We start from the raw sequence: 23,850 nt of genomic DNA on the forward strand, positions 1-23,850 counted from the left end.
CTGTTCAATATAATACACTGAAATACAATACAGAGAGAAATGGTCTTTTTCAGTCACTGAGAAAGGCAAAACATCAAGACTTTTCATTGTCAGGTCTATTAGGGAAACATCAGGAAATATATACACACATATATTATCAAGTTTCTAAAATAAATTGATTTAGAGATAGATATAACGATCTAAGAGTAGTTGTTTCATAACCTCCTGTTCCACACACTCCAGTCCAGTTGGTGGCGGTAATGCAGGTTTGTCAACCGCCTTAAAACACAAAGTAGTAGCCGGAACAGGAGTAGCTAGCAGTAGCGTCAAAGAGCGTGGAAGGATGATGATCAATGTACGTTCTTTGGTAGCGTATACGATTATTTCCAGGTTATATTAATTTACAAGCGGAAGACTCGTGTGTGCGGATATAGTATCACGAATCAACTGTCTGGACCCGGGGCTCCGTTTATCTCTCATGGGAAGAAGAAGCCCTTTCTTGGGACTCAGGTGAATGGTTTAGCTGTGAAGCTAACGTTAGCTGTGAAGGAGAAAGTTGGGCGGAAAAGCCGTCACTGTGTGAAAATGAAAATGTCTAAAGTCCAGAAGCTGAGAGCTGTGCTGAAGCAGCGCCTAACTGCGGCTGTTGAAGAGATATTTGGGCTGTTTGAAAGAACGATATCAGACTATGAGGAGGAAGCTACTCGTTCAAGAGAGGAGATCGACCGACAGCGAAAACTGCTGGACGCTGTGTGGTTACACAGAGAAGCCTTGCCTCCAGACCTCCAGCAGCTGTTGGCCATTAAAGAAGAGGCTCCCGCTGAGCAGCAGGAGTGGAGCACCAGCCTGGACCAGGAGGACCCAGAGCCCCCACACGTTAAAGAGGAACAGGAGGAACTCTGGATCCGTCAGGAGGGAGAGCAGCTTCAGGAGGACCCAGAGCACCCACACATTAAAGAGGAACAGGAGGAACTCTGGACCAGTCAGGAGGGAGAGCAGCTTCAGGATGACCCAGAGCCTCCACACATTAAAGAGGAACAGGAGGACCCAGAGCCCCAACACATTAAAGAGGAACAGGAGGAACTCTGGATCAGTCAGGAGGGAGAGCAGCTTCTGGAGGACCCAGACCTCCCACACGTTAAAGATGAACTGGAGGAACTCTGGACCAGTCAGGAGGGAGAGCAGCTTCAAGGGCTGGAGGCTGATATCACCAAGTTCCCATTCACTGCTGTCCATGTGAAGAGTGAATATGAGGAAGAGAAACCTCAGTCCTCACAGCTTCATCAAATCCAAACTGAGGAGAACAGAGAGGCAGAGCCTCTAGCCACCAGCTCAACTGAACAGATGAAAACAGAAGCTGATGGAGAGGACTGTGGAGTATCAGAACCAGCCAGGAACTTAGATCCAGCTAGTAATTCACTACCAACTATTGCTGACAAGACTTCACATTCCTCTGTACCTGAAACTGAAGACAGTGATGATGAATGGATGGAAACTAGTGAACCTCAGTCAGGTTTAGACTCTGTGTCAGTCTGTGGTAAAAGTGTTGGTCATAAAAAAGACTTAAACAAAAAAATGAAAATCCACACAGGACAGAAACAATTTAATTGCTCAGTCTGTGGTAAAGGTTTTGGTCAGAAAGTAAACTTGAAGACACACATGATAGTCCACACAGGTGACAAACAATTTAATTGCTCAGTCTGTGGTAAAGGTTTTGGTCTTAAAGCAAACTTGAAGACACACATGATAGTCCACACAGGAGATAAACTATTTAATTGTTCAGTCTGTGGTAAATGTTTTGGTCAGAAAGCAGTCTTGAAGAAACACATGATAATCCACACAGGTGATAAACAATGTATTTGCTCAGTCTGTGGTAAAGGTTTTGGTCTGAAAGCAGACTTGAAGAAACACATGATAGTCCACACAGGAGATAAACTATTTAATTGTTCAGTCTGTGGTAAATGTTTTGGTCAGAAAGGAGTCTTGAAGAGACACATGATAATCCACACAGGAGATAAACAATTTAATTGCTCAGTCTGTGGTAAAGCTTTTGCTCGGGAAGGAGAGTTGAACTCGCACATGATAGTCCACACAGGAGATAAACAATTTAATTGCTCAGTCTGTGGTAAAGGTTTTGGTTATAAAGGAAGCATGAAGACACACATGATAGTCCACACAGGTGACAAACAATTTAATTGCTCAGTCTGTGGTAAAGCTTTTGGTTATAAAGTATCCTTGGAGAGACACATGATAATCCACACAGGAGATAAACAATTTATTTGCTCAGTCTGTGGTAAAGGTTTTGGTCTTAAAGAATCCTTGAAGAGACATGTGAAAATCCACACAAGAGAGTAACTCTTTGCTATCTGTGGTGGAGGGGGCATTTGAGTCTTTATGTATTTGAGTATGTACTAGTTTTAACTTTTTTCCTGCATAGAGAATTATGAAGCGGCCTCCTCCATCAAATTCCGTGCCACCTCCAGCTCTTGACAAAACTCTGACAGGTGTCTTCATGGAAAACACTATTTTCTAACAAGCGTTGCCCTCAGTGGATTTCTGTCATTTGTAATTGCAGCATTACGCCGATGTGTTGACAATTTAATGTAGAATATTCTTTAATAAAGTGATTTGTTTAAGAAAGCAGCCTTCTGAGTTTCTTTGCATAGTCATATTGGTGCACAATCCACATAGAGAATTGCTATTTTTTTAAATGGATGAGTCCACTGTTGGCTCATAATTGTAAGTCAAACAATGATCATTTGCATGTAAAAGTTCAATAAATGTCAGGCTCAGTCGTGTCGGTGGATCAGATCCAGGTTTTGCCTCTCGATGTATCGAATGGAGAGGCAAAGTGACCGCCTACTTCCTGCTTCAGCACTGTACCACATCAGATTTTCATCCGCCATTTATTTTCCCATAGACATTTCGTAAAATGCTTTAAAAAAATAGTTGTACTTGTTCAAACCAAACGGTTCAGATATATTTAGAAACAGGAGAGACATTTCACTCGGACCAAAATGTAAAGAAATTGGGGATTTAAAGAAAATATTTTTTTCAATGTGGTTTTTTAAAGTTTTGGTCCGAGTGAAATGTTCTATGGTCTCTCCAGATTCTCAATATAGCTGAACCGTTTGGTTTGACGAAGTGAAACTATTTTTTTATGAGCATTTTACCAAAGAACTGCCCAATGTCTTACAAGTAGCATAATGTGCATTGTGTTTTAAGGCTGATGTTCACTTTAAATATATCATCAGTATTGAGCTTGTACTGTCAGATCAAAGGGAATGTAGCAGACGACAGGACTGTAGCAGAGCAGTGCTGGTGTGGCAGTATGTTGAATCATAAGGTCGGCTGCTCTCTGTTGCACTTATCAACATGATCTCTTATTATATCATGCTGAGACATGTTTGAATCTTACCGTTGTTGTTTTTAACTGATTGCTAGAACCATTTCATCCATTCAGCACAACATCTGTCTGAGGCTATACCATCAACCCATTTCTTGTTCCTTTGCCACAAAATGCATACAGTGAACACATTTTAAAAATGCTTGCAATTTTGAAATTCCTTTAAACACAAGCTCAACCAAGACCAAAACCATGGATTTTTACTGCCAAGTTGACAAATGCGTGCGCACTGTGTGTCAGAACAGATAACCTCATGTTCTTTTTTTCTGATTTCCCCCCATTTTCTCCCCAATTATACTTGGCCAACTTATCCCCATGCTGCCCCGGTCGCTGCTCCACCCTCTGCCAATCTAGGGAGAGCCATAGACTAGCATCATGCTTCCTCTGACACATGCGCATTTGTCAGCTGCTTCTTCTCACCTGACAGGGGGAGCTTCACCGGTAGGACGTAGTAGCACGTGGGAGGATCACGCTATTCCCACCAGTTCCCTTCCACCCCGACCGACCGATAACTTGATGTTCTAAACCTAACTTATAGGCTAAACTAAAGTTGAAGTGAACAGCAGTTCACAGTCTATATTAATACACAAATATATGTCCTGTATTTCCCCCCATTGCTATTGAGAAACAGCTGATTGAAGTTATGCAAATAGACCAATCACAGCTGATTCCAGTCTACTAATAAGTTGGAGATGTACCGATGTATTGAGGTGTGTTGAAGTGTTTTTCATCTGTGCCTTTTTCAGCACAGATTCTGCAGCTGTAGCCACCAGCTGCAGAATGTTGTTGATCTCTTAATGCAGTAATTTCACATTGAAAATACTGTACTGTAAATGTAAAGCCTTTACAGCAATTCTGTCATGTACTGGTATTACTTTTACAAATACTCACACTCTTCCTGTCAATCATCAGTGATGTCACATCTAGATTTTCATTGTGACAACATCAGTGACATCATCAGTGATGTCATAAATCCCACATGTTGCGCCCATGGCACATCGTCTCCAGAGTCTCCACCCTAGAACTCAAGCTCGTAGCTCGCGCGATTGCTAGTAAGAGAAAACAACAGAACAAAAGGTGCATCGATGAGGAGAGAGAAAGAGAGACATGTCTAAATGTTTTTAAAATGAAGGAACTCAATTGGCATAACGATGACCCCAGGCCCATTTTGTGAAACCAAGGCCCAATAGACTGAACAAAAGAGGGGAGAGACCACACATGTTTCATACGGAATAACATAATATTTATTCAAATTAAACTCAACTAAATGAGAATAAGGGTGTAAGTCTGTAACATCAGTAATGCAGTGCATGCAAGTGAAGTGAAGTGAAACTTATCCCAGCATGCTTTGGAAGGCGATGACGATGCCCATGATGTACCCAAGCAATACAAAATGAATGGGCAGCAGCGAGGCCAAGCAATCAGTCAGGATCCAGCAGGTAGACATACACGTTCCATTGAGTAAAGCTGAAGTTAACACATTCATTGTACAATCAGTATGGCAGGAAGGAGTATTGGGAGGAGCAGGAAACTGGAAGACGCCTGTATTTGTTTATTAAAAGGATCCCCATTAGCTGACGCCAAGATGACAGCTGGTCTTCCTGGGGTCCAAGACAACAATATAGAATACAAAAAGAAAATATAATACAAAAAACATGTATCACATAAGAATAAAAGAAATATGAAAGCAAAAGAAAAAGAAAACGAGTTCAAAGCAAATCTAGAAGCACAAAATGTAGCATGGTCTGCTAGCCCTCTAGCTGGCCAGTGGATCCAAATTTAAACTTATGATCAGAACATTTTTTGGAATTTGCAAAACATAGCAAGCAGACAAGAAGAGATATGATATAAATCAAGATGGATTGTGTGAAAGTAGGTCACAGTAGGCCTTAGGAAAGTAGGCCTTTGGTAGCTTTGTTCTCCTGGAGACAGCTATGAAGTTATGGTCACTGGGACAGACACAGGTGTAGAGCACTATATCTGGACTGTTATTGTACATGTGATCAATGCATTGGGATGAATTGAGCCCAGTATTATTGACAGAGGTTCTTGTTGGTTGGAATATGAGTTGAGATAATAATCCACAGGTATGTATAACATACAAAGGCAGGTTGGGGCTGGGAGGAAGGTGGACTGGAAGCCAAGGGAAGAAAGTATCATCATCCGTCTTCATACAGCTCTCAATTATGCTTTACATCAAATAGGCAAGCACCCAAATGGAAAATGCACACACTGTAGCCAACCAGAAACTGTTCAATATAATACACTGAAATACAATACAGAGAGAAATGGTATTTTTCAGTCACTGAGAAAGACTCATCAATACTTTTCATTGCCAGGTCTATTAGGGAAACATCAGGAAATATATACACACATATATTATCAAGTTTCTAAAATAAATTGATTTAGAGATAGATATAACGATCTAAGAGTAGTTGTTTCATAACCTCCTGTTCCACACACTCCAGTCCAGTTGGTGGCGGTAATGCACGTTTGTCAACCGCCTTAAAACACAAAGAAGGAGTAGCCGGAACAGGGTAATTAGTCCTGTCTTATTTAATATAATGATAAATGATATATTTAGTAATATTGGAAGTGGGTTTGGTAGGTCTTTATTTGCAGATGACGGGGCTATTTGGAAAAGAGGAAGGAATGTAGAATTTTGTTTAAAGCAAGTCCAAAGAGCTTTGGATTCTGTAGAGGAATGGGGAGATAAATGGGGCTTTAAAATATCAGCCGCAAAGTCTAACTTTATGATTTTTGGCTTCAAAAGGAAGTTACCTAAATTTGGGCTTCATATGTATGGTTCTCCTCTAGAGAGAGTAAAAGTATTTAAGTTTCTGGGTGTGTGGTTTGATGAGAGGATGACATGGAACATCCATATAACAAAAACCTTGGTTAAGTGTGAGAAAGTTATAAATGTTCTGAGAAGTTTGGCTGGGTGTGAATGGGGGGCAGAGAGGGAGACCATGCACTTAATATATCAGGCAATGATCAGCTCTGGGATGGATTATGGGTGTTTTGTTTATGGTTCTGCAGCAAAGTCATTGTTAGGTAAGTTAGATGTTCTTCAGGCTAAGGCATTGAGATTGTGTTGTGGGGCTTTTAAGACTTCTCCAATTCCTGCTCTGTTGGTGGAAATGGGAGAAATGCCTTTGTGTCTGAGACGGGTAAAGTTAGGGTTGCAGTACTGGGCAAAACTAAATGGTAGTATTCAGACATTTCCAGCTAGGTGTCTCTTGCAAGAGGCAGTTACAGGGGGAAAGGCCAAATACAAAAATTTCTTTCAAAATATAAATCAGTGGGCCAGGAAATTGAGTTTAGAACAAGTTAGAATTGCAGAACATTTACGGTGGGGATCAGTTCCTTATTGGGTAATGGCTGATCGGGATATTGAGTTTAGTTTTTTGAAAGAGAAAGATAAAAGTGAGATATTAGTAAAAATAGAGGAGTATCTTAAGGAAGTGGGATTTCTGGAAATCTTTACGGACGGGTCTATGGATCCAGAAAGTGGGAAAGCGGGATTTGGGATGTGTATTCCTAAATTGGGAATAAAATCGGGTCAAAGAATCACAAATGGAAGTTCTGTCTTTGTAACAGAGTTGGGGGCTATAATGTGGGCTTTATGGTGGGTAGAGGAAGTAAAACCAAGGCAGGTAATTATATGTTCAGATTCAGCTGCTGCTCTGTTTGCTTTAAGAGCAGGGAAGTCAAAAGCTCGACCTGATCTAGTGTATGAAATTTTGTTATTATTATATAGAATTGAGAAGAATTATTGTGTTGTAAAGTTTTGCTGGGTTCCGGGACACGTGGGAATAGAGGGAAATGAATCAGCAGACTCTGTAGCCAAAGAAAGCCTGAAAAGGGAAGATATAGATGTAAATATTTCCCTGGGAAGAGTAGAACTCAGAGAGAAAATCAAGGGTGGAGTGGATGGAGAGTGGCAGGGGTTATGGGAAAAGGAGGTGAAGGGGAGATATTTATTTTCATTGCAAGCTCAGGTTAAAAAAACAAGTTTTTATTATTATGGATCCAGAAGCGATAGTGTTAAGGTTTGCAGGCTGAGGATCGGACACTGTGGGTTGAATCAGTGTTTGTACATTGTGGGAAAACATCCTAGTGGATTATGTGAGTGTGGAGTGAAAGAAACAGTTAAGCATGTTTTCCTGGAATGTGCTAAGTATAAAAAAGAAAGGGAAATTTTGTTTAAAAGTTTGACAAGGTTAGGAGTAGCTTCCTTTTCTATTAAAGTTTTCTTTGGTCATAATAAGAGCCACCAGTTGATAATTAAAGCAGTGTTGCAGTTTCTGCATGAATCAGGACTGTATCAGAGAATATGAAGTGTGATTGAATTAGTTTGACCTGCGGAGGGCAGTAATACGCCTAGTAGCGTCCACACTGCCGGAAATCTAAAAGAAGAAGAAGAAGTAGTAGCCGGAACAGGAGTAGCTAGCAGTAGCAAAGAGCATGGAAGGATGATGATCAATGTACGTTCTTTGGTAGCGTATACGATTATTTCCAGGTTATATTAACTTACAAACCGAAGACTCGTGTTTGCGGATATAGTATCACGAATCAACTGTCTGGACCCGGGGCTCCGTTTATCTATGATGGGAAGAAGAAGCTCTTTCTTGGGACTCAGGTGAACGGTTTAGCTGTGAAGCTAACGTTAGCTGTGAAGGAGAAAGTTGGGCGGAAAAGCCGTCACTGTGTGAAAATGAAAATGTCTAAAGTCCAGAAGCTGAGAGCTGTGTTGAAGCAGCGCCTAACTGCGGCTGTTGAAGAGATATTTGGGCTGTTTGAAAGAACGATATCAGACTATGAGGAGGAAGCTACTCGTTCAAGAGAGGAGATCGACCGACAGCGAAAACTGCTGGACGCTGTGTGGTTACACAGAGAAGCCTTGCCTCCAGACCTCCAGCAGCTGTTGGCCATTAAAGAAGAGGTTCCCGCTGAGCAGCAGGAGTGGAGCACCAGCCTGGACCAGGAGGACCCAGAGCCCCCACACGTTAAAGAGGAACAGGATGAACTCTGGATCAGTCAGGAGGGAGAGCAGCTTCAGGATGACCCAGAGCCCCAACACATTAAAGAGGAACAGGAGGAACTCTGGATCAGTCAGGAGGGAGAGCAGCTTCTGGAGGACCCAGACCTCCCACACGTTAAAGATGAACTGGAGGAACTCTGGACCAGTCAGGAGGGAGAGAAGCTTCAAGGGCTGGAGGCTGATATCACCAAGTTCCCATTCACTGCTGTCCCTGTGAAGAGTGAATATGAGGAAGAGAAACCTCAGTCCTCACAGCTTCATCAAATCCAAACTGAGGAGAACAGAGAGGCACAGCCTCTAGCCAGCAGCTCAACTGAACAGATGAAAACAGAAGCTGATGGAGAGGACTGTGGAGTATCAGAACCAGCCAGGAACTTGGATCCAGCTAGTAATTCACTACCAACTATTGCTGACAAGACATCACATTCTTCTGTACCTGAAACTGAAGACAGTGATGATGAATGGATGGAAACTAGTGAACCTCAGTCAGGTTTAGACTCTGTGTCAGTCTGTGGTAAAAGTGTTGGTCATAAAAAAGACTCAAACAAACAAATGAAAATCCACACAGGAGATAAACAATTTAATTGCTCAGTCTGTGGTAAAGGTTTTGGTTATAAAGGAAGCATGAAGACACACATGATAGTCCACACAGGAGATAAACAATTTAATTCCTCAGTCTGTGGTAAAGGTTTTGGTTGTAAAGGAGACTTGAAGAGACACATGATAATCCACACAGGAGATAAACAATTTAATTGCTCAGTCTGTGGTAAAGGTTTTGGTCAGAAAGTAAACTTGAAGACACACATGATAGTCCACACAGGTGACAAACAAATTTAATTGCTCAGTCTGTGGTAAAGGTTTTGGTCGGAAAGTAAACTTGAAGGCACACATGATAATCCACACAGGAGATAAACAATTTAATTGCTCAGTCTGTGGTAAAGGTTTTGGTCAGAAAGTAAACTTGAAGACACACATGATAGTCCACACAGGTGACAAACAATTTAATTGCTCAGTCTGTGGTAAAGGTTTTGGTCGGAAAGAAAGCTTGAAGAGACACATGATAATCCACACAGGAGATAAACCATTTAATTGCTCAGTCTGTGGTAAAGCTTTTGGTTATAAAGTATCCTTGAACATACACATGAAAATCCACACAGGAGAGTAACCCTTTGCTATCTGTGGTGGAGGGGGCTTTTGAGTCTTTATGTATTTGAGTATGTACTAGTTTTAACTTTTTTCCTGCATACAGAATTATGAAGCGGCCTCCTCCATCAAATTCCGTGCCACCTCCAGCTCTTGACAAAACTCTGACAGGTGTCTTCATGGAAAACACTATTTTCTAACAAGCGTTGCCCTCAGTGGATTTCTGTCATTTGTAATTGCAGCATTACGCCGATGTGTTGACAATTTAATGTAGAATATTCTTTAATAAAGTGATTTGTTTAAGAAAGCAGCCTTCTGAGTTTCTTTGCATAGTCATATCGGTGCACAATCCACATAGAGATTTGCTATTTTCTTAAATGGATGAGTCCACTGTTGGCTCATAACTGTTAGCAATACAGTCAAACAAAGATCATTTGGATGTAAAAGTTCAATAAATGTCAGGCTCAGTCGTGTCGGTGGATCAGATCCAGGTTTTGTCTCTCGATGTATCAGATAGAGGCAAAGTGACCGCCTACTTCCTGCTTCAGCACTGTACCACATCAGATTTTCACCCGCCATTTATTTTCCCATAGACATTTAGTAAAATGCTTTAAAAAAAGAGTTTTACTTGTTCAAACCAAACGGTTCAGATATATTTAGAAACAGGAGAGACCGCATAACATTTCACTCGGACCAAAACGTAAAGAAATTGGGGATTTAAAGAAAATATTTTTTTCAATGTAGTTTTTTAAAGTTTTGGTCTGAGTGAAATGTTCTATGGTCTCTCCAGATTCTCAATATAGCTGAACCGTTTGGTTTGACGAAGTGAAACTATTTTTTATGAGCATTTTACCAAAGAACTGCCCAATGTCTTACAAGTCAAGTAGCATAATGTGCATTGTGTTTTAAGGCTGATGTTCACTTTAAATATATCATCAGTATTGAGCTTGTACTGTCAGATCAAAGGGAATGTAGCAGACGACAGGACTGTAGCAGAGCAGCGCTGGTGTGGCAGTATGTTGAATCATAAGGTCGGCTGCTCTCTGTTGCACTTATCAACATGATCTCTTATTATATCATCCTGAGACATGTTTGAATCTTACGTCAGTTTTTAACTAATTGCTAGAACCATTTCATCCATTCAGCACAACATCTGTCTGAGGCTATACCATCAACCCATTTCTTGTTCCTTTGCCACAAAATGCATACAGTGAACACATTTAAAAAATGCTTGCAATTTTGAAATTCCTTTAAACACAAGCTCAACCAAGACCAAAACCATGGATTTTTACTGCCAAGTTGACAAATGCGTGCACACTGTGTGTCAGAACAGATAACCTCATGTTCTTTTTTTCTGATTTCCCCCCATTTTCTCCCCAATTATACTTGACCTACTTATCCCCATGCTGCCCCGGTCACTGCTCCACCCTCTGCCAATCTAGGGAGAGCCATAGACTAGCACCATGCTTCCTCTGACACATGCGCATTTGTCAGCTGCTTCTTCTCACCTGACAGGGGGAGCTTCACCGGTAGGACGTAGTAGCACGTGGGAGGATCACGCTATTCCCACCAGTTCCCTTCCACCCGACCGACCGATAACTTGATGTTCTAAACCTAACTTATAGGCTAAACTAAAGTTGAAGTGAACAGCAGTTCACATGCTATATTAATACACAAATATATGTCCTGTATTTCCCCCCATTGCTATTGAGAAACAGCTGATTGAAGTTATGCAAATAGACCAATCACAGCTGATTCCAGTCTACTAATAAGTTGGAGATGTACCGATGTATTGAGGTGTGTTGAAGTGTTTTTCATCTGTGCCTTTTTCAGCACAGATTCTGCAGCTGTAGCCACCAGCTGCAGAATGTTGTTGATCTCTTAATGCAGTAATTTCACATTGAAAATACTGTACTGTAAATGTAAAGCCTTTACAGCAATTCTGTCATGTACTGGTATTACTTTTACAAATACTCACACTCTTCCTGTCAATCATCAGTGATGTCACATCTAGATTTTCATTGTGACAACATCAGTGACATCATCAGTGATGTCATAAATCCCACATGTTGCGCCCATGGCACATCGTCTCCAGAGTCTCCACCCTAGAACTCAAGCTCGTAGCTTGCGCGATTGCTAGTAAGAGAAAACAACAGAACAAAAGGTGCATCGATGAGGAGAGAGAAAGAGAGACATGTCTAAATGTTTTTAAAATGAAGGAACTCAATTGACCTAACGATAACCCCAGGCCCATTTTGTGAAACCAAGGCCCAATGGACTGAACAAAAGAGGGGAGAGACCACACATGTTTCAAACGGAATAACATAATATTTATTCAAATTAAACTCAACTAAATGAGAATAAGGGTGTAAGTCTGTAACATCAGTAATGCAGTGCATGCAAGTGAAGTGAAGTGAAACTTATCCCAGCATGCTTTGGAAGGCGATGACGATGCCCATGATGTACCCAAGCAATACAAAATAAATGGGCAGCAGCGAGGCCAAGCAATCAGTCAGGATCCAACAGGTAGACATACACGTTCCATTGAGTAAAGCTGAAGTTAACACATTCATTGTACAATCAGTATGGCAGGAAGGAGTATTGGGAGGAGCAGGAAACTGGAAGACACCTGTATTTGTGTATTAAAAGGATCCCCATTAGCTGACGCCAAGATGACAGCTAGTCTTCCTGGGGTCCAAGACAACAATATAGAATACAAAAAGAAAAGAGAATACAAAAAAACATGTATCACATAAGAATAAAAGAAATATGAAAGCAGAAGAAAAATGAAACGAGTTCAAAGCAAATCTAGAACCACAAAATGTAGCATGGTCTGCTAGCCCTCTAGCTGGACAGTGAATCAAAATTTGAACTTCTGATCAGAACATTTTTGTGGAATTTGCAAAACTTAGCAAGCAGACAAGGAGAGATATGATATAAATCAAGTAGGTCACAGTAGGCCTTAGAAAAGTAGGCCTTAGGTAGCTTTGTTCTCCTGGAGACAGCTATGAAGTTATGGTCACTGGGACAGACACAGGTGTAGAGCACTATATCTGGAGTGTTATTGTACATGTGATCAATGCATTGGGATGAATTGAGCCCAGTATTATTGACAGAGGTTCTTGTTGGTTGGAATATGAGTTGAGATAATAATCCACAGGTATGTATAACATACAAAGGCAGGTTGGGGCTGGGAGGAAGGTGGACTGGAAGCCAAGGGAAGAAAGTATCATCATCCGTCTTCATACAGCTCTCAATTATGCTTTACATCAAATAGGCAAGCACCCAAATGGAAAATGCACACACTGTAGCCAACCAGAAACTGTTCAATATAATACACTGAAATACAATACAGAGAGAAATGGTCTTTTTCAGTGACTGAGAAAGGCAAAACATCAAGACTTTTCATTGCCAGGTCTATTAGGGAAACACCAGGAAATATATACACACATATATTATCAAGTTTCTAAAATAAATTGATTTAGAGATAGATATAACGATCTAAGAGTAGTTGTTTCATAACCTCCTGTTCCACACACTCCAGTCCAGTTGGTGGCGGTAATGCAGGTTTGTCAACCGCCTTAAAACACAAAGGAGGAGTAGCCGGAACAGGAGTAGCTAGTAGCGTAAAAGAGCGTGGAAGGATGATGATCAATGTACGTTCTTTGGTAGCGTATACGATTTTCCAGGTTATATTAATTTACAAGCGGAAGACTCGTGTGTGCGGATATAGTATCACGAATCAACTGTCTGGACCCGGGGCTCCGTTTATCTCTGATGGGAAGAAGAAGCTCTTTCTTGGGACTGAGGTGAATGGTTTAGCTGTGAAGCTAACGTTAGCTGTGAAGGAGAAAGTTGGGCGGAAAAGCCGTCACTGTGTGGAAATGAAAATGTCTAAAGTCCAGAAGCTGAGAGCTGTGCTGAAGCAGCGCCTAACTGCGGCTGTTTAAGAGATATTTGGGCTGTTTGAAAGAACGATGTCAGACTACGAGGAGGAAGCTACTCGTTCAAGAGAGGAGATCGACCGACAGCGAAAACTGCTGGACGCTGTGTGGTTACACAGAGAAGCCTTGCCTCCAGACCTCCAGCAGCTGTTGGCCATTAAAGAAGAGGTTCCCGCTGAGCAGCAGGAGTGGAGCCCCAGCCTGGACCAGGAGGACCCAGAGCCCCCACACGTTAAAGAGGAACAGGATGAACTCTGGACCAGTCAGGAGGGAGAGCAGCTTCAGGATGACCCAGAGCCCCAACACATCAAAGAGGAACAGGAGGAACTCTGGATCAGTCAGGAGGGAGAGCAGCTTCTGGAGGACCCAGACCTCCCACACGTTAAAGATGAACTGGAGGAACTCTGGACCAGTCAGGAGGGAGAGCAGCTTCAAGGGCTGGAGGCTGATATCACCAAGTTCCCATTCACTGTTGTCCATGTGAAGAGTGAATATGAGGAAGAGAAACCTCAGTCCTCACAGCTTCACCAAATCCAAACTGAGGAGAACAGAGAGGCACAGCCTCTAGCCAGCAGCTCAACTGAACAGATGAAAACAGAAGCTGATGGAGAGGACTGTGGAGTATCAGAACCAGCCAGGAACTTGGATCCAGCTAGTAATTCACTACCAACTATTGCTGACAAGACTTCACATTCTTCTGTACCTGAAACTGAAGACAGTGATGATGAATGGATGGAAACTAGTGAACCTCAGTCAGGTTTAGACTCTGTGTCAGTCTGTGGTAAAAGTTTTGGTCATAAAAAAGACTTAAACAAACAAATGAAAATCCACACAGGAGATAAACAATTTAATTGCTCAGTCTGTGGTAAAGGTTTTGCTCGTAAAGATCACTTGAAGAGACACTTGACAATCCACACAGGAGATAAACAATTGAATTGCTCACTCTGTGGTAAAGGTTTCGGTCTTAAAGAACAGTTGAAAGCACACATGATCGTCCACACAGGAGATAAACAATTGAATTGCTCACTCTGTGGTAAAGGTTTTGGTCAGAAAGGAAGCTTGAAGAGACACTTGACAATCCACACAGGAGATAAACAATTTAATTGCTCACTCTGTGGTAAAGGTTTCGCTCGTAAAGAACAGTTGAAATCACACATGAACATCCACACAGGAGAACAATTTAATTGCTCAGTTTGTGGTAAAGCTTTTGGTCGGAAAGTAAACTTGAAGGCACACATGATAATCCACACAGGAGATAAACAATTTAATTGCTCAGTCTGTGGTAAAGGTTTTGGTCAGAAAGTAAACTTGAAGACACACATGATAGTCCACACAGGTGACAAACAATTTAATTGCTCAGTCTGTGGTAAAGGTTTTGGTCGGAAAGAAAGCTTGAAGAGACACATGATAATCCACACAGGAGATAAACAATTTATTTGCTCAGTCTGTGGTAAAGGTTTTGGTCTTAAAGAATCCTTGAAGAGACATGTGAAAATCCACACAGGAGAGTAACTCTTTGCTATCTGTGGTGGAGGGGGCATTTGAGTCTATGTATTTGAGTATGTACTAGTTTTAACTTTTTTCCTGCATACAGAATTATGAAGCGGCCTCCTCCATCAAATTCCGTGCCACCTCCAGCTCTTGACAAAACTCTGACAGGTGTCTTCATGGAAAACACTATTTTCTAACAAGCGTTGCCCTCAGTGGATTTCTGTCATTTGTAATTGCAGCATTACGCCGATGTGTTGACAATTTAATGTAGAATCTTCTTTAATAAAGTGATTTGTTTAAGAAAGCAGTCTTCTGAGTTTCTTTGCATAGTCATATCGGTGCACAATCCACATAGAGAATTGCTATTTTTTTAAATGGATGAGTCCACTGTTGGCTCATAACTGTTAGCAATACAGTCAAACAATGATCATTTGCATGTAAAAGTTCAATAAATGTCAGGCTCAGTCGTGTCAGTGGATCAGATCCAGGTTTTGTCTCTCGATGTATCGGATGGAGAGGCAAAGTGACAGCCTACTTCCTGCTTCAGCACTGTACCAGATCAGATTTTCATCCGCCATTTATTTTCCCATAGACATTTCGTAAAATGCTTTAAAAAAATAGTTGTACTTGTTCAAAGCAAACGGTTCAGATATATTTAGAAACAGGAGAGACCACATAACATTTCACTCGGACCAAAACGTAAAGAAATTGGGGATTTAAAGAAAATGTTTTTTTCAATGTAGTTTTTTAAAGTTTTGGTCCGAGTGAAATGTTCTATGGTCTCTCCAGATTCTCAATATAGCTGAACTGTTTGGTTTGACGAAGTAAAACTATTTTTATAAGCATTTTACCAAATGTCTATGGGAAAATAAAATAGCGGATACAAATCTCTGGTACAGTGCTGAAGCAGGAAGTAGGCGGTCACTTTGCCTCTCTATTAGAGTTCTCTGGGTTTGTTCGCACATAGTAATAGAACGGCCCAATGTCTTACAAGTAGCATAATGTGCATTGTGTTTTAAGGCTGATGTTCACTTTAAATATATCATCAGTATTGAGCTTGTACTGTCAGATCAAAGGGAATGTAGCAGACGACAGGACTGTAGCAGAGCAGCGCTGGTGTGGCAGTATGTTGAATCATAAGGTCGGCTGCTCTCTGTTGCACTTATCAACATGATCTCTTATTATATCATCCTGAGACATGTTTGAATCTTACCGTTGTTGTTTTTAACTGATTGCTAGAACCATTTCATCCATTCAGCACAACATCTGTCTGAGGCTATACCATCAACCCATTTCTTGTTCCTTTGCCACAAAATGCATACAGTGAACACATTTTAAAAATGCTTGCAATTTTGAAATTCCTTTAAACACAAGCTCAACCAAGACCAAAACCATGGATTTTTACTGCCAAGTTGACAAATGCGTGCGCACTGTGTGTCAGAACAGATAACCTCATGTTCTTTTTTTCTGATTTCCCCCCATTTTCTCCCCAATTATACTTGGCCAACTTATCCCCATGCTGCCCCGGTCGCTGCTCCACCCTCTGCCAATCTAGGGAGAGCCATAGACTAGCACCATGCTTCCTCTGACACATGCGCATTTGTCAGCTGCTTCCTTTCACCTGACAGGGGGAGCTTCACCGGTAGGACGTAGTAGCACGTGGGAGGATCACGCTATTCCCACCAGTTCCCTTCCACCCCGACCGACCTATAACTTGATTTTCTAAACCTAACTTATAGGCTAAAGTTGAAGTGAACAGCAGTTCACAGTCTATATTAATACACAAATATATGTCCTGTATTTCCCCCCATTGCTATTGAGAAACAGCTGATTGAAGTTATGGAAATAGACCAATCACAGCTGATTCCAGTCTACTAATAAGTTGGAGATGTACCGATGTATTGAGGTGTGTTGAAGTGTTTTTCATCTGTGCCTTTTTCTGTTAGTATATTGTTTTTGTTTTTTTACACAGCTGTAGCCAGCAGCTATCTTGCAGAATGTTGTTGATCTCTTAATGCAGTAATTTCCCATTGAAAATACTGTACTGTAAATGTAAAGCCTTTACAGCAATTCTGTCATGTACATGTCATATATTTTTTCTAGATTTTCATTGTGACATCATCAGATCAGTGATGTCATAAATCCCACATGTTGCACCCATGGCACATCATCTTCAGTGTCTCCAGCCTAGAACTCAAGCGCGCGGGATTGCTAGTAAGAGAAAACAACAGAACAAAAGGTGCATCGATGAGGAGAGAGAGAGAGAGAGACATGTCTAAAGGCTTTTAAAACCAAGGAACTCAATTGGCCTAACGATGACCCCAGGCCCATTTTGTAAAACCAAGGCCCAATGGACTGAACAAAAGAGGGGAGAGACCACACATGTTTCAAAAGGAATAACATATTTATTCAAATTAAACTAAACTAAATGAGAATAAGGGTGTAAGTCTGTAACATCAGTAATGCAGTGCATGCAAGTGTAGTATGGTGTAATGCTTATCCCAGCATGCTTTGGAAGGCGATGACGACGCCCATGAGCAACGTACCCAAGCAATACAAAATGAATTGGCGGCAGCGAGGCCAAGCAATCAGTCAGGATTCAGCAGGTAGACATACACATTCAATTAAGTAAAGCTGAAGTTAAGACATTCATTGTACAATCAGTATGGCAGGAAGGAGTATTGGGATGAGCAGGAAACTGGAAGACACCTGTATTTGTGTATTAAAAGGATCCCCATTAGCTGACGCCAAGATGACAGCTAGCCTTCCTGGGGTCCAAGACAACAATATAGAATACAAAAAGAAAAGAGAATACAAAAAAAACATGTATCACATAAGAATAAAAGAAATATGAAAGCAGAAGAAAAATGAAACGAGTTCAAAGCAAATCTAGAACCACAAAATGTAGCATGGTCTGCTAGCCCTCTAGCTGGACAGTGGATCAAAATTTGAACTTCTGATCAGAACATTTTTGTGGAATTTGCAAAACTTAGCAAGCAGACAAGAAGATATATGATATAAATCAAGTAGGTCACAGTAGGCCTTAGGAAAGTAGGCCTTAGGTAGCTTTGTTCTCCTGGAGACAGCTATGAAGTTATGGTCACTGACGCCTACTGGGACAGACACAGGTGTAGAGCACTATATCTGGAGTGTTATTGTACATGTGATCAATGCATTGGGATGAATTGAGCCCAGTATTATTGACAGAGGTTCTTGTTGGTTGGAATATGAGTTGAGATAATAATCCACAGGTATGTATAACATACAAAGGCAGGTTGGGGCTGGGAGGAAGGTGGACTGGAAGCCAAGGGAAGAAAGTATCATCATCCGTCTTCATACAGCTCTCAATTATGCTTTACATCAAATAGGCAAGCACCCAAATGGAAAATGCACACACTGTAGCCAACCAGAAACTGTTCAATATAATATACTGAAATACAATACAGAGAGAAATTGTCTTTTTCAGTCACTGAGAAAGACTCATCAATACTTTTCATTGCCAGGTCTATTAGGGAAACATCAGGAAATATATACACACATCTATTATCAAGTTTCTAAAATAAATTGATTTAGAGATAGATATAAGTTAACGATCTAAGAGTAGTTGTTTCATAACCTCCTGTTCCACACACTCCAGTCCAGTTGGTGGCGGTAATGCACGTTTGTCAACCACCATAAAACACAAAGAAGGAGTAGCCGGAACAGGAGTAGCTAGCAGTAGAGCAGCTAGCAAAGAGCGTGGAAGGATGACGTGGTGAACAATTTACGTTCTTTGGTAGCGTATACGATTTTCCAGGTTATATTAATTTACAAGCGGAAGATTCGTGTGTGCGGATATAGTATCACGAATCAACTGTCTGGACCCGGGGCTCCGTTTATCTCTGATGGGAAGAAGAAGCTATTTCTTGGGACTCAGGTGAATGGTTTAGCTGTGAAGCTAACGTTAGCTGTGAAGGAGAAAGTTGAGCGGAAAAGCCGTCACTGTGTGAAAATGAAAATGTCTAAAGTCCAGAAGCTGAGAGCTGTACTGAAGCAGCGCCTAACTGCGGCTGTTGAAGAGATATTTGGGCTGTTTGAAAGAACGATATCAGACTATGAGGAGGAAGCTACTCGTTCAAGAGAGGAGATCGACCGACAGCGAAAACTGCTGGACGCTGTGTGGTTCCACATAGAAGCCTTGCCTCCAGACCTCCAGCAGCTGTTGGCCATTAAAGAAGAGGTTCCACTTCCCGCTGAGCAGGAGTGGAGGCCCAGTATGGACCAGAGCACCCAGCCCCCACGTATTAAAGAGGAACAGAAGGAACTCTGGAGCAGTCAGGAGGGAGAGCAGCTTCAAGGCCCAGGCCCATTCACTGTTGTCCATGTGAAGAGTGAATATGAGGAAGAGAAACCTCAGTCCTCACAGCTTCACCAAATCCAAACTGAGGAGAACAGAGAGGCAGAGCCTCTAGCCAACAGCACAAACGAACAAATGAAAACAGAAGCTGGTGGAGAGGACTGTGGAGTATCAGAACCAGCCAGGAACTTGGATCCAGCTAGTAATTCACTAACAACTATTGCTGACAAGACATCACATTCTTCTGAACCTGAAACTGAAGACAGTGATGATGAACGGATGGAAACTAGTGAACCTCAGTCAGGTTTAGACTCTGTGTCAGTCTGTGGCAAAAGTTTTGGTCATAAAACAGATGTAAACAAACAAATGAAAATCCACACAGGAGATAAACAAGTGAATTGCTCAGTCCATGGTAAAGGTTTTGTTCATAAAGATAACTTAAAGTCACACATAACAAAACACACAGGTGAGACACAATTTATTTGCTCAGTTTGTGGTAAAGGTTTTGGTTATAAAAGAAGCTTGAAGGCACACATGAACATCCACACACCCGTAGATAAACAATTTAATTGCTCAGTCTGTGGTAAAGGTTTTGGTCGTAAAGGAAGCTTGAACAGACACATGAACATCCACACAGGAGATAAACAATTTAATTGCTCACTCTGTAGTAAAGGTTTTTGTACTAAAGGAAACTTGAAGAAACACATGATAATCCACACAGGAGTTAAACAATTTAATTGCTCACTCTGTGGTAAAGGTTTCGGTCGTAAAGAACAGTTGAAATCACACATGATAGTCCACACAGGTGAGACACAATTTAATTGCTCAGTTTGTGGTAAAGGTTTTGGTCTGAAAGAAAGCTTGAATAGCCACATGACAATCCACACAGGAGATAAACAATTTAATTGCTCAGTTTGTGGTAAAGCTTTTCGCCAGAAAGGAGTCTTGAAGAGACACATGATAGTCCACACAGGACATAAACAATTTAATTGCTCAGTCTGTGGTAAAGGTTTTATTCGTCAATTTAACTTGGAGGCACACATGACACTACACACAGGTGAGAAACAATTTAGTTGCTCAGTCTGTGGTAAAGGTTTTGCTCGGGAAGCAGACTTGAAGAGACACATGATAATCCACACAGGTGATCAACAATTTAAATGCTCAGTCTGTGGTAAAGGTTTTGGTCTTAAAGAATCCTTGAAGAGACACGTGAAAATCCACACAGGAGAGTAACTCTTTTCTATCTGTGGTGGAGGGGGCATTTGAGTCTTTATGTATTTAAGTATGTACTAGTTTTAACTTTTTTCCTGCATAGAGAATTATGAAGCGGCCTCCTCCATCAAATTCCGTGCCACCTCCAGCTCTTGACAAAACTCTGACAGGTGTCTTCATGGAAAACACTATTTTCTAACAAGCGTTGCCCTCAGTGGATTTCTGTCATTTGTAATTGCAGCATTACGCCGATGTGTTGACAATTTAATGTAGAATATTCTTTAATAAAGTGATTTGTTTAAGAAAGCAGCCTTCTGAGTTTCTTTGCATAGTCATAACGGTGCACAATCCACATAGAGAATTGCTATTTTTTTAAATGGATGAGTCCACTGTTGGCTCATAATTGTAAGTCAAACAATGATCGTTTGCATGTAAAAGTTCAATAAATGTCAGGCTCAGTCGTGTCGGTGGATCAGATCCAGGTTTTGCCTCTCGATGTATCGAATGGAGAGGCAAAGTGACCGCCTACTTCCTGCTTCAGCACTGTACCACATCAGATTTTCATCCGCCATTTATTTTCCCATAGACATTTCGTAAAATGCTTAAAAAAAATAGTTGTACTTCAAACCAAACGGTTCAGATATATTTAGAAACAGGAGAGACCGCATAACATTTCACTCGGACCAAAACGTAAAGAAATTGGGGATTTAAAGAAAATATTTTTTTTAATGTAGTTTTTTAAAGTTTTGGTCCGAGTGAAATGTTCTATGGTCTCTCCAGATTCTCAATATAGCTGAACCGTTTGGTTTGACGAAGTGAAACTATTTTTTTATATGCATTTTACCAAAGAACTGCCCAATGTCTTACAAGTAGCATAATGTGCATTGTGTTTTAAGGCTGATGTTCACTTTAAATATATCATCAGTATTGAGCTTGTACTGTCAGATCAAAGGGAATGTAGCAGACGACAGGACTGTAGCAGAGCAGTGCTGGTGTGGCAGTATGTTGAATCATAAGGTCGGCTGCTCTCTGTTGCACTTATCAACATGATCTCTTATTATATCATCCTGAGACATGTTTGAATCTTACCGTTGTTGTTTTTAACTGATTGCTACAACCATTTCATCCATTCAGCACAACATCTGTCTGAGGCTATACCATCAACCCATTTCTTGTTCCTTTGCCACAAAATGCATACAGTCAACACATTTTAAAAATGCTTGCAATTTTGAAATTCCTTTAAACACAAGCTCAACCAAGACCAAAACCATGGATTTTTACTGCCAAGTTGACAAATGTGTGCGCACTGTGTGTCAGAACAGATAACCTCATGTTCTTTTTTTCTGATTTTCCCCCAATTTCTCCCCAATTATACTTGGCCAATGTATCTCCTCCATGCTGCCCTATTGGCTGCCCCGGTCGCTGCTCCACCCTCTGCCGATCTGAGGAGAGCTGTAGACTAGCACCAAGGAGAGGGAAGGAGAGTTGAAGTCGCACATGATAGTCCACACAGGTGAGAAACATTTTAATTGCTCAGTCTGTCGGAAAGGTTTTGCTCGGGGAAAATACTTGAAGTCACACATGATAGTCCACACAGGAGATAAATGATTTAATTGCTCAGTCTGTGGTAAAGCTTTTGGTAAGAAAAGAGACTTGAAGAGACACATGATAATCCACACAGGTGAGAAACTTAGCTGATCCGTGTGCTCCAGTCTCCTTTTGGATATCCATCTGAAGCATCAGTCACACATATACTCTCTTCATATACGCAACTTTTCAGAATATTCTTTAATAAAGTTATTTAAGAAAACAGCCTTCTGAGTTCCTTTGCATAGTCATCAATCCACATAGAGAATGGCTATTTTCTCTCCAGCTAAAAAACATCTCGGCCGCCCATCGCTAAGTGGCAAATTCTTCCCCGCTAAAAATGGTATCTGTCTCAAAAATCCTCAAAAATCCATATATATGTATGTATATATATATACACACACACACACACACACACACACACACACACACACACACACACACACACACACACACATACATGTATATACATACACACACACACACATACATATATATATATATATATATATATATATATATATATATATATATATATATATATATATATTTATTTATATATACATGTATATTTTGGACCCATTTCTGGTCTACCTTTGCGAGGTTGGCAGCGACGGGTGATTGGTCTCTCAGCTGGGCGATGTATATACTGTATATATATATATATATATATATATATATATATATATATATATATATATATATATATATATATAATTTGTAAAATCTTGAGGCCCGTTTTCTCAAAAACAGTTTAGAAACAGTCAAGACATAAATGGATGCATCTCACTCAATCTTTTGAGCACAAAGATAATCTTGATATCACCAGAAATATATATACTGTCCGTATATGTATTTATATACAGTAATGGTGCAGGAAAGAAACAGGAGCCTAGGCTCAAACAAACCAAACGGGTGGAAAGCTCAACAAAGTAAGGAAGTAACAAAAGGAGGGAGTCACACGCCAAAGTAAAAGTTGCAGTAAAACAATAGTTAAGGTTAAGGTTAAGTTTATTTGATATGGACATCACAGACCATTGGAGATGTAACATACATGTATGCACAACAACCAGACACACAGTGTTAAGTGTTTATAGCGGAACGCTAATTTTCAACACCTGTCCAGTTTATTGATGTTCATTGCAGGCATACAGTATTTGTATTAACACTGTACTACAGTGTTTTTACCACATGCGCAGCCTGTGCAGCATGTGGTCAAGAGAAGGCGTTTTTTGGGGTGAGTCAGGCATTCATTCAGTCAGTCAGAGTCAGGAATGGATAACGGTGATGATGTCATCAGTGATGATGTCATCAGTGCCAAACTTGGGCTGTTGAAACTGATGTCATCAGTTATGATGTCATCAGTGCCAAACTTGGGCTGTTGAAAGATGAGGTTGCCTGGTTGCTACATGATGCACGCGGTCCTGGGCCGAAGTTGCCCTTGCTTAAACTCGCTTCTTATAGGCTACTTGTATTGCTATATATATATATATATATACTTTGGTTACTGGGCCAGAAAAAGATGGAAAATCCCTATTGGATGTGGTGATTATGTGTATGTAGAAATCATTTCTATCCATCCATAACCTCATAGTTTGCCACATTTGACCTGATAAATACATAGTGCAAAGCAAGACCAATGCCTCCACAGCTGTTGACGCCTCCAGTCAAAGAAAGATAACTGATCACTGGACTTCAGCATGAATAC

Source organism: Poromitra crassiceps (genome assembly GCF_964638095.1).
Source record: "Poromitra crassiceps genome assembly, chromosome: 20".
Taxonomy (NCBI): Eukaryota; Metazoa; Chordata; class Actinopteri; order Beryciformes; family Melamphaidae; genus Poromitra; species Poromitra crassiceps.